The sequence below is a fragment of the Herpailurus yagouaroundi genome, unplaced genomic scaffold (genome assembly GCF_014898765.1).
Source record: "Herpailurus yagouaroundi ecotype Mexico unplaced genomic scaffold, PumYag 140, whole genome shotgun sequence".
NCBI classification, from domain to species: domain Eukaryota; kingdom Metazoa; phylum Chordata; class Mammalia; order Carnivora; family Felidae; genus Herpailurus; species Herpailurus yagouaroundi.
The window spans coordinates 21,318,728-21,327,572 of record NW_024412395.1 but is presented as its reverse complement, the minus strand read 5'-3'; the positions used below and the strand labels follow the sequence as shown (position 1 = coordinate 21,327,572).

At 34.9% G+C, this 8,845-nt stretch overlaps 1 non-coding gene across 1 annotated transcript; it reads right to left on the bottom strand.

Annotated features, from left to right (window-relative positions):
• Window positions 1–5,906: 5,906 nt before the first annotated feature.
• TRNAC-GCA (transfer RNA cysteine (anticodon GCA)) lies at window positions 5,907–5,991 on the bottom strand. Its single transcript has one exon. It is a non-coding gene; the product is annotated as a tRNA-Cys (tRNA).
• Window positions 5,992–8,845: the final 2,854 nt, after the last annotated feature.

Sequence of the window (8,845 nt, the reverse complement as noted above, 5' to 3'; positions counted from 1 at the left end):
GAAAAATATTGTGTTAACTGCAAGAAGACCATAGCAATCAAATAGTAACATGGTAGACCTAAACCCAATCATAGCAATAATTACATTAACTAGAAATGGAAAAAAATACTTTAAAAGGCAGAGATGATCACACTGGATAAAAAAGCAAGATAGAACTTTATGATGTTTATAAAGGAAGCTCTATACATGTAAAGGCACTCTAAATATTAGGTTATTTTAAATAGAGAAACATTAAAAAGATAAATATAGAATGCAAATATCAAACATAAGACAGTATGACTGTATTGATATCAAACAAACTAGAGTTCAAGACAAGGAGTAAACCACAGAAAGAGGACCATGTCATAATTTTAAAAGGGAAAAAACTCCTATCAATAAACACATATACTTAATTTAGTTAATAAGATAATTTGAAAATACATCAAGCAAAAAAAAAAATAAGACTGGACTAAAAGGAAAATGGGCAATTCCATACATAAACCTATTGGCATATTTTAACACTTCTTACTAAATTGATGTTTTTAAACCCAATAACTATACAGAAGATTTGAGTAATACCTGGGTTGTTCGAAGGTTACATTTCCTGAGAAGCAGACTCAGAGGCCAATATTTGCACACAGAAATTTGAATGAAGAATGCTTTTGTAAACTTTAAAGTCAAGAAAGCAGAACTAAACAGCACTGAAATGCTACAGAATAAAATTACAGAATTTAAGTATGGTCTTGGTATAAGGATAAATATTAGAGTCCAGAAATGACCAATGCATATAAAGTCAATAGATATATGACAAAATGACAAGAGAAATCAATGAGAAAGGACTCTTTTCAACAAATGTCATTTGATAGGCTGGTTATTCATCCCCTCCCCCCCCCAAAATGAACACATATATGTTATTTACTTATATATTTTTTTATATTATATGAGAATGGACTTTTGTCCAGCATATATAAACAACTACTATACATTAATTATAAGAAAGTTGATCTATTTAAAATGGCAAAAGTCTTGAACACTTTCCAAAGTAAGATATAAGAATAGCTAAGCACATAATAGTATTTCAACTTTACTAGTTGTCAAGAAAACACACACAAATCATGATGACATAGCATTTTGCACACACTACAAAAGGTAAAATTAAGATTTACAGTGTCAAACATCAAAGAGGATATGAAGCAATTGGATCTCTCATGCTGCTTTGAGTGTAACATTGTTCCATCACTTGGGAAAACAGGTTAGTAATTTCATAAACACTAACATAAAGACCCATAAATTTCACATAATGAATATGGTTGTAACTAAAAATAATTTTTATTACAGCCATATTCATTATAGCCTCAAACTGAAAAAAAAAAATCAGATATCCATCAACTGGTAACTTTTAGGAAAGTTAACACATGAATCAGTCTTAGCAGCAAGAATAAATGAATCACTGATACACTCAACAATACAGATGGATTGTAAAAAAAAAATCACACTGAACAAAAGAAACCAAACACAAAAGAGTATATAAGGCATAGATTCCTTTGTTTGTTGTTTATTTGTTTATTTTGAGAGAGTGTGAGCAAGGGAGGGGTAGAGAAAGGAAGAGAGAGCATCCCAAGCAGTGCAGAACCTGATATAGGGCTCAATCTCGAGATGTGATAGTGACCTGAGCTGAAATCAAGCCACCCAGAGGCCCCTATGCTGTACAAGTTCTTAAATGAACCATAAGGAAAGACAACAGTAAGCTGTGGTGATATGGTGACAAAACTATCAGTGACTGTTTTTGTGTCAAAAGAGGGGTGTAACAGGGGAGGCCATTGAAAAAGAGCCTGAGGAACTTTCTGAGGTAATAAAAATACTCTGTACCTTGATTGCAGTGGTAGTTACATTAGTATATTAACTTCTCCAAACTTCCTGAACTGTGCATTTAAAGTCTGCATTTTATTATATGTAGAATATCTCATTTTAAACCAAAATTTATTTTTTAATTTTCTCCTAAATTATGTTATTGTTAAATGACTATGTATTACACTTATACTTTTTTCTAATATTTTTCAAGATCAGAATTTAATGATTCATCACTTACATATAACACCCAGTGCTCACCCCAACAAGTGCTGTCACTAGTGCCTATCACCCATTTAGCCAATACCTGTACCCAACACTCCTCCAGCAACTCTCAATTGTTCTTTGTATTTAAGAGTGTCTTAAGGTTTGCCTCCCTCTCTTAAGGTTTTGTCCTTCCCTCCCTGTGTTAATCTGTTTTGTTTCCTGAATTTCCACATTTTTTTTTTTCTGAGACAGCATGAGTGGGGGAGGTACAGAGGTTGAGAGAATCTGTTTTTCTTTTTTTTAATGTTCATTTTTTGAGAGAGATGGAGACAGAATGCGAGTGGATTAGGGGCAGAGAGAGAGGGAGACACAGAATCCGAAGCAGGCTCCAGGCTGAGCTGTCAGCACAAAGCCCAACACGGAGCTTGAACCCACAAACTGATATCAAACTGAGCTGAAGTCGGATGCTCAACTGACTGAGCCACCCAGGCTCCCCGAGAGACTCTTAAGCAAGCTCCACACCTAGCGTGGAGTCCAGAGCCCTGCAAGGGGCTCTATACCATGCCTATGAGTCTTGACCTGAGCCTTAATCAAGAGTCAGGCTCATAACCGACTGAGCCACCCAGCATGCCCCAAACCAAAATTTTAATACATTACTTTTCAACCTTTGAAAAACAAAACTACTTAAAAATGAAACCTCACAAATCAGAAATTAAAACTAAGATGCCAGAGATAAAGGAAGTCATGGTTTAAAAAGCATTGAAGCCACTTAAATATAGAATTAAATGATTATAGAAATTATGGTTGTGAATATAAATTTTTAAAATTTGATCATGAAAATATGAACACCCATGATGGGATCAGGAGTAAATAGAGAAAGTTTAAGCACATTCATTACATCAGCTTTTATCATATAAATTGTTCTAATTATAAAATTTTGCTACAGATGTCAACTGGATGCTAATACATGTAAAACATTTTTTTGGTGAAAATGTTTAAAATATAAAATATATATTTTAATATATAATTAACATATAAATGTAAAATATAAAAATACATACATACATATATATGTAATATAAAAGCACTGTGAATGTGGTGAGGAGGTCCAAGGTTGCATTTATGTTGAAGTATCATGTTCAGTCATTATGTATTAGGCTCAAACATTAAAGGTATGCTTTAAAGTTGATAAAGTTCTTTCATGTATAGAAAAACTGAAGATTTAAATTAAATAGTAAAACAAAGCTAGAAAAAAATCCCCAGAAAACAGACATGGTAACAATAAGTTTACAGAATATCAACATTTGAGGTAAGTCTGGGACTGGAAAAACTAAAGGGTTTTTGCTAAACTCAGCAACATGAGTTTATATGAATATTCTAAGAGCTTTGCCATCAACAGTATGACTTAGCTCCAAACTCCCAATCTCTGTACGCTTCTGTTACATTACATATTCCTTAAAGGACGACTGTAATGGGTCCATTGTGTATCAGGATTTAAAATGGATTCATTGGGGCACCTGGGTGGCTCAGTTAAGCATCCAATTCCTGGTTTCAGCTCAGGTCATGATCTCATGGTCTGTGAGTTCGAGCCCTGCATTGGGGTCTGTGCTGCCGGTATGAAGTATGAAGTCTGCTGGGATTCTCTCTCTTCATCTCTCTCTTACCCTCCCCTCTAAATAAACATTAAAAAAAAAATAAAATTGATTCATTGTTTATGGCCAAGAAGGGAGGGTAATATAAAATGGACCTGGGCATGTGATACCCGCTCCCATGTAATTCCCAGAGAAGAGAAAACAGTTTTGAGATGGGAAGACACCAAAATGTGGCTACTACATGAGATATGTAGTTTTATTTTATTCTTTGTGTTTCATACACTATTTACAACATTCGTTATTTCTTTTGTTGAGATTATCTTCTCGCATGTATTTCAGAGAAAGTCGGCCTGGATTTATCTAGCCCACTGCAAGTCCTTTTGCTCCAGTTCTAATAGAGGTAACAATTTTTTAAAGCATTTATTAGAAGAATCCTCTAGGTCAATTAAATAAAAAAAAAAAAAACTAAAAATGAAGCTTTTCATTTAATTTCTCTATTAGCCTCTCATCATTAAAATACCAGTTCTAGGCTTATATTAATTAAACCAGTTCAGCCTCCAAATAATTATTAAATAAGTCATGTGAAATTAAATTTTTAATAAGTTACATTGTAAGGCAATTGATTAATTTTTGTCACAATTACCTGGATTTTTCCAAAGAAATTCTTCAACTTAATTATTTACCAAATACTTTTAACAATTGTATAGCATTAAACTAGGAGTCAAAAACCTTAAAGATACATATAAGTAAAAGTGTCCATTGAAATTCATTGGTTTCTCATTGCGCATATTTCATTGCACATATTTCTGGCTTAATGAGGAAATTAGATTTGATAATCTACATAGTTTTCTCATGTTATCATTTATGATAATGGTGTAGTGGAAGAATCAGAGGCTTTAGGACTTAGACAAACTGAATTCAAATTTTAGTTCTGTTCTTTTAGCAGGTATATAATTGTCTTCAATTTCCTTAACCACTCTGAATCTCATTTGAGTCCTATAATGGAAAAAAGATGCATAACATAATTTGTAACTATAAAATGTATTGATAATGAAAATGTTAAGTCAAAACCTCACACATGGTGATTGCCTCATTAAAGGTTACACTTCTAAGTTTTCCCTATAAGGTATAAAAGGATGAAGAGAGAAATGCTGACACAGGGCTGAACATAATGGATATTGAATGAATTGTTGCTTCAGGAGGCAGAGAAAAAATGAGAACAGAGAATTTTATGATTAATAGTAGCAGATACCAACCAAGTCATGGAATCAACCATCTTAAGAGCAAAGGAACACGAAGGAAAGCTAATAACTTGGCAGAAGTTGTATTCTTTGTATAGAATTTGTGCTGCTTTAGAATTAACAAAGTGCTCTGTGTTAATTTTATCCACTTTCTGTGGTGATAAATAACCTTTTCTATTGCTCCTATGTCAGACATCTCGGACAAAATTCTGCTGCAGTCTCAAATAACCCCCTAAATCTCAGTGACTTCAACAGGAGTGAAGTTTTGTCTCAAGTTCCCTATCTGTCATGGATTAAATGCAACTTGTTGTCTTCATTCTGGGACACAGGATGAAGGAATAATTTCTATTTAGGACACTTCCATTATCATGGCAGAGGAAAAAGGGAACAATTTCAGAATGACATGATAGTTCCAAAAGTTTCTACTCATCAATAACACACATTTCTACTAAAATTTTATTGGTCAGAACAAGTTCCAGGTAAGACTGAAGTTAGTAAGTTGGGGTATGTAGTCCTCCCATAATAAAGGATAGAGAATATTTTGTGTAATAATCAACAGATTCCATTCTTCCTCCATTAAAAAAAAAAAACCTCTTATGTATTAGATAAGTCCTTAAATATTGATATAGATATAAATTCATATTTCATTCTGGTTTTAATTAATAGATTCTAGTATTCTTTTGTTATAGGTCTGGTATATTTCTTATTTTTTAATGTTTATTTATTTTTGAGAGAGTGCAAGTGGAGGAAGGAGTAGAGAGAGGGGGACAGAAGATCTGAAGTGGGCTCTGTACTGACAGGCTGACAGCAGCAAGCCTGATAAGGGGCTTAAACTCACCAACTGCATAACCTGAACTGAAGTCGGTTGCTCAACCGACTGAGCCACCCAGGTGCCCCTATGTCTGGTATATCTTATTTTTTTTTTTAATGTTTATTTATTTTTGAGAGAGAAAGAGACACAGTGTGAGTGGAGGAGGGGCAGAGAGAGAGGGAAACACAGAATCTGAAGCAGGCTCCAGGCTCTGAGCTGTCAGCACAGAGCCCGACATGGGGCTTGAACCCATAAACTGTGATAACATGACCTGAGCTGCAGTCAGATGCTCAACCAACTGAGCTACCCAGGCACCCCTAATATATCTTAAAGGAGAACTCTCTCAAGTGTCTGGCTGATGCACCAAGATATATAAAGGTTTGATCATGGGCCTTTGTCATGCTATAAAAATATTGTCTTTAGCTGGCATAAATTGTTACATTACCAACAGTTTTGAATAACTACTGAAACCTAATGCTAAGGAGAATTTCTCAAGTCTAAAATATCAGAGTTAGGAAAAAAAATTAACTTTGGAAGGACATAGAGAAAAATAGCCTTGTCAGCTTAGTAAGATTACCGTTGACATCTGCTGGATAGAAAATTAAGCAAAAAAAAAAAAAAAAAATTTGTCAGCTTGTGAGAACTATTGTTCTGACTGGAATGTGTTCCATGTGTTACACTAAAAAATTTCCAGAGTTGGCTATTAATTTCCTTTTGGCCATCCAATTGTATTTGAAAGTCATTCTCTTGTGACATTATTATAGTATCTAGGAAACTATTCCACAATAATATTTCATTGAAACGTGACCAATTCTTATGTCCATGTATATTAAACATCCTTATGTGTTGGTTGTTGTGATATGTATAGGAAATAATCAGATTCCAATATTAAGAGTATTCATTATTCCAGAAACTACATTAGTTGCTTATATATGTTTCACATCATCAAGAACTCTGGGGGAACCTGGGTGGTCAGTTGGTTGAGTGTCCGACTTCAGCTCAAGTCATAATCTCATGGTTCATAAATTCAAGCCCTGCATCAGGCTCACTGCTGTCAGTGTGGAACCTACTTCAGATTCTCTGTTCCCCTCTCTCTCTTCTACTCCCCCACTCACATTCTCTAAAAAATGAAAAAACATTAAAAAAAAATTCTTAAGGTTTGGAAATTTTACTCTTACAAACAAGTTAGCTTGCCACAGTTCCATTGGTGCAGGTAGACTACATGAGACTCTTGGTTTAGAAAATGATGTTTATCATTCCTAGCAATTGCTAGAGTAGCTGCATTTATGTTTGCACTGTGTTTCCAATCCCAATTTCTACACAGCTATGTGAAGAAAAACAGAAAGCAATTGTATCTGCTGTGGGTTGTGTTAGAGGAGAACTTTGTGATAGGACACTAATATTTCATAATTGGAAACAAGCATGCCTTTCCTTTGCTCTGAAGGGAAATGTTTACTTGATTATATTTGAGAATTCTCTTTGCATTGGATAGAAATACTATCTCTATTTTCCAAAGGTAGTCTCTATACAAACATTCTTAAAAAGATAGTTCAGAACAAAGAGTAGTAAATGCCTCTCTTATGATACCTGAAAAAACATGCATGAGCCCTGGAGAATCCTCCCCCTACAATATCGGCCCCTCATTGATACTGTCTCGGCTCCTGGTGAACTTCCCCATGTGTATACCACTCTGTTGTCCACCCTCATTAATTTCAACATGGTAGACCCAAACAAAGTTCATGAATTTGTCTCCTATATCATTTAAAACTGCTGTCACTAGGACTCAAAGCAGCAGGAGGGGGCCTGCAGTATTGACCATTCTCCCTCCCTGCACCCTCCCTCCTGAATCTTCATGGCTGGACTCAGCTAGCTGAATAAATCCCATAAAATACCAAGTTTTACCATAGAAATCCAGGTAATTTTCTTAAATTTTTGAATTAACCTTTTTACTTGGTTTGAAAATTGTAATCCAGTTACAATAAAATGTAACACTGATTTACAGAGACTTAATCTTGTCCCACAAGGAGGAATGTGTAGGGCAATTTGGTCATGTATCAGAACTCTGGCCATTGAGTTGTTGGTTTTCTGAATGCATTCCAGAGCTAAGATGATATTAATGATCATGTCTGCTAATTTAGGGGCCAAGATAATACTACCTTTTCAAATTGGATAACTCCCATTGTAGGAATAACTGCCTATAGGGTATGCATAAATAACGAGACTTTTATCTCTTCAAGAATCTCCTCTGAGTAACTAAGCATGACCAAATTTTGAAGAGATTTCCGCAGTTGTATGAGGGCTACATGATCTACTAATAGTATTTTCTTTTTCTTTCCTTTTTTACTTACTTATTTTTTTACCTTTACATCCAAGTTAGTTAGCATATAGTGCAATAATGATTTCAGGAATAGAATCCAAAGATTCATCCCCTGCATATAACACCCAGTGCTCATCCCAACAAGTGTCCTCCTTAATGCCCCTCTTCCATTTAGCCCATGACCCCACCCACAGCTCCTCCAGCAACCTTCAGTTCTCTAGATTTTATTTTTGCTTCCTTTCCCTTATGTTTATCTGTTTTGTATCTTAAATTCCTCATATGAGTGAAGTCATATGATATTTTTGACTAATTTCGCTTAGCATAATAACCTCTGGTTCCATCCATATTGTTGCAAATGGCAAGATGTCATTCATTTTTTGATTGCCAAGTAATACTCCATTGTATGTATGTATGTATGTATGTGTATATACATATATATACATATATATATACCGCATCTTATTTATCCATTCATCTGTAGATGGACATTTGGGCTCTTTCCATACTTTGGCTATTATCAATAGTGTGTCGGTAAACATTGGGGTGCATGTGTCCCTTGGAAACAGCACACCTGCATCCCTTGGATAGATACCTAGTAATGCAGTTGCTGGGTCATAGAGTAATTCTATTTTTAATTTTTTGAGGAACCTCCATACTGTTTTCCAGAGTGGCTGTTCGAGCTTGCATTCCCACCAACAGTGCAAAAGAGGTCCTCTTTCTCAGTGTCCTTGCCAACATCTGTTGTTGCCTGAGTTGTTAATGTTAGCCATTCTGACAGGTGTGAGGTGGTATCTCATTGTGGTTTTGATGTGTATTTCCCTGATGATGAATGATGTCGAGTATTTTTTCA